The sequence below is a fragment of the Lathyrus oleraceus genome, chromosome 4 (genome assembly GCF_024323335.1).
Source record: "Lathyrus oleraceus cultivar Zhongwan6 chromosome 4, CAAS_Psat_ZW6_1.0, whole genome shotgun sequence".
Classification (NCBI taxonomy): Eukaryota; Viridiplantae; Streptophyta; class Magnoliopsida; order Fabales; family Fabaceae; genus Lathyrus; species Lathyrus oleraceus.
The window spans coordinates 131,181,603-131,185,252 of record NC_066582.1 but is presented as its reverse complement, the minus strand read 5'-3'; the positions used below and the strand labels follow the sequence as shown (position 1 = coordinate 131,185,252).

Here is a 3,650-nt window from a genome sequence, read left to right as displayed (position 1 = left end):
AATATATGACGTGAATCTTTTTATCCTTTCGTTGTCCTAAAACAGCGCCTACGGCGTAGTCACTTGCGTCACACATTATTTTGAATGGTTCATTCCAATCCGGAGTCTGCATTATGGGCGCGGAGATCAATGCTTGTTTAAGCGTTTGAAATGCTTCTAAACATTTATTGTCGAAGATGAATTCAGCATCTTTCATCAATAATCCGGTTAAAGGTTTAGTTATTTTAGAGAAATCTTTAATGAATCGTCGGTAAAAACTGGCATGTCCTAAGAAGCTTCGTACTTCTCTCACAGTTTTCGAAGGTTGAAGGTTTTCGATTACTTCTATTTTGGCTTTGTCTACTTCAATTCCTCTATTTGATATGATGTGTCCTAAAACAATTCCTTCTTGTACCATAAAGTGACATTTTTCTCAATTAAGTACTAAGTTTACTTTTACACATCGTTCTAGAACTCTCTCTAGGTTTTCAAGACATTCTTCAAAGCTTTGTCCGCATACGGAAAAATCATCCATAAATACTTCCATGATGTTTTCGAGAAAATCGGCGAATATTGCCATCATGCCCCTTTGGAAGGTTGCAGGAGCATTGCACAAGTTGAATGACATTCATCGATAAGCGAAGGTACCAAAAGGACATGTGAATGTTGTCTTTTCTTGGTCATCAGGATGAATTGGTATTTGAAAGAAGCCTGAGTACCCGTCTAGATAGCAGAAATGAGAATGTTTTGCTAATCATTCTAACATCTGGTCAATGAATGGTAAAGGGAAATGATCTTTTCGGGTTGCTTTGTTTAGTTTCCTATAGTCAATGCACATTCTCCATCCCGATTCGATTCGTTTGGTTATAGTTTCTCCTTTTTCATTTTCAATAACTGTTATACCTCCTTTCTTTGGTACTACGTGTACAGGACTAACCCATTTGCTATCAGATATAGGATATATGATACCTGCCTCTAATAACTTTGTTACTTCCTTTTTCACTACCTCACTCAGGATCGGGTTTAGTCTCCTCTGATGTTCCCTAGAAGTTTTACAGTCTTCTTCTAGCATGATGCGGTGCATACAAATAGAAGGACTTATCCCTTTAAGATCGGTGATGTTGTATCCTAGTGCGGTTGGATATTTTCTTAAGATATGTAGGAGTTTTTCGGTTTCGAGTTTTCCTAGGTCTGCATTAACTATTACTGGTCGTTCAAGTTCTAAGTCTAGGAATTCATATCTCAGATTTTTGGGAAGTGTTTTCAGGTCGAGGTTTGGTTTCTTAGGGCATTGCATAGGATCCGATGTCATTGCTAAACATTGGTTAAGTCTATCTTCTACACGATAGTCAGACAATTTGTCATTTTCTAACTCTATTTCTTTTATGCATTCATCGATGATATCCATAAAGTAACATGTGTCATCTATTGCAGGTGCTTTCAAAAATTGGGAAAGAATGAACTCAATTTTCTCTTCTCCTACTTCGAAAGTGAGTCGTCCTCGTTTTACGTCTATGATCGCACCGGCGGTTGCTAAGAATGGTCTTCCCAATAAAATGGGTGTAACTTCATCTTCTCTTATGTCCATAATTATAAAATCAGTTGGAATGTAGAATTGACCTATATGCACGGGAACGTTTTCAAGAATTCCTACAGGGTATCTAACGGAATGATCTGCTAATTGCACAGACATTTTAGTTGGTCTTAATTCTCCCATTTCCAGTTTCTTGCATATGGATAAAGGCATAACACTGATACCGGCTCCTAAATCGCATAGAGCTTTGTCTATGACAAATTTTCCTATGTGACAGGGTATAGAGAAACTACCAGGGTCTTTAAGTTTAGGAGGCATATTCTGGATTATAGCGCTGCATTCAGCAGTGAGTGTAACGGTTTCGCTCTCTTCAAGTTTCCTTTTATTAGAAAGAATTTATTTTAAGAACTTAGCATATGAGGGCATCTGCGTAATAGCTTCTGTAAAAGGAATTGTGACGTTTAATTGTTTTAGTAAGTCAACAAATTTTTTAAATTGGCCCGCATCTTTGGTTTTAATAAGCCTTTGAGGGTAAGGGATAGGTGGTTTATAAGGTGGTGGAGGTACATAAGGTTCTTTCTTTTCTACGGTTTCCTTAATACTCTCTTCCTTTTCCTTAGGTTTATTTTCTTCCTCAGTTGACTTTTTGGAGTTTTGGTTTTCAATTCTTGGATCAGACGGTCCTTCTACCTCTGTTCCACTTCTCAATATGATTGCATGAGCGTGGCTTTTCGGGTTAGGTTGGGGCTGTCCAGGAAATGTACCAGTTGGGGCAGTAGTAGGCGCTTGTTGTTGAGCTACTTGTGATATTTGTGTTTCCAGCATTTTGTTATGGGTAGCCAGGGCATCTACTTTACTTGCTAGTTGTTTAATTTGTTCGCTAGTGTGTACATTCTGGTTTAAGAGATCTTTATTGGTTTGCTGTTGAGAAGCTATGAAGTTCTCCATCATGATTTCCAAGTTGGATTTTCTAGGAACATTATTGTTAGGTGTAGATGGGGTCGGCTTTTGATATCCAGGGGGTATAACTGGGGCTTGATTTGGAGCTTGTCCTGGTGCGTATAAAGCATTATTACTCTTATATGAAAAATTAGGATGGTTCTTCCAGTTTGAGTTATAGGTTGCGAGTAGGGATTTCCTTGAGCATAGTTCACTTGCTCTGCTTGGATTCCTGTTAGGAGTTGACAATCTGCAGGAGTGTGACCTTGGATTCCACAGACTTCGCAATTTTGAGCTGCGGCAACCACGGTGGCTGGAGGTGATACATTTAAACTTTCAATTTTCTGGGCCAGGGCATCCACTTTTGCATTAACATGATCAAGGCTACTTATCTCGTACATGCCACTTTTCGTTTGAGGTTTTTCTACCATTGTTCGGTCGCTTCCCCACTGATAATGGTTTTGGGCCATGCTTTCGATAAGTTGATAAGCATCGGCATAAGGTTTATCCATAAGCGCACCACCTGCGGCGGCGTCTATTGTTAACCTTGTGTTGTATAAGAGACCATTATATAAGGTATGAATTACTAACCAGTCCTCTAAACCATGGTGTGGACAAAGTCTCATCATGTCTTTGTATCTTTCCCATGCTTCGAAAAGAGACTCGTTATCTTTCTGTTTAAATCCATTTATCTGGGCTCTCAACATAGCTGTTTTGCTTGGAGTAAAATATCGGGCAAGAAAGACTTTCTTCAATTCATTCCATGTGGTGATTGAGTTGGAAGGGAGAGACTGAAGCCATCTTCTAGCTTTATCTCTTAACGAGAAGGGAAAAAGACGAAGTCGAATTGCCTCTAAAGTGACACCATTGGCTTTAACAGTATCAGCGTATTGGACAAATACGGATAAATGAAGGTTTGGATCCTCGGTAGGATTTCCAGAAAATTGATTCTGTTGCACTGCTTGCAATAGCGAAGGTTTAAGTTCGAAGTTGTTTGCTTCGATTGCGGGTGGAGCAATACTCGAATGCGACTCATCTTGCGATGGAGCGGCGTAATCTCGAAGAGCACGAGCTGGTTCTGCCATCTCGGGTATCGGCGAAGGAAGAAGATTTTTGAGGTCGGGCACTTCGATAGGAGGGAGATTGTTTGCAGCACGATATTCCTGAATTCGTCGTAAGACTCGGAGATATAGTTCAA

General features: G+C 39.6%; 1 non-coding gene across 1 annotated transcript; it reads left to right on the top strand.

Moving 5' to 3' along the window:
* Positions 1-3,052: 3,052 nt before the first annotated feature.
* On the top strand, positions 3,053-3,159 carry LOC127077846 (small nucleolar RNA R71). The gene has a single exon (XR_007787614.1). It is a non-coding gene; the product is annotated as a small nucleolar RNA R71 (small nucleolar RNA).
* Positions 3,160-3,650: the final 491 nt, after the last annotated feature.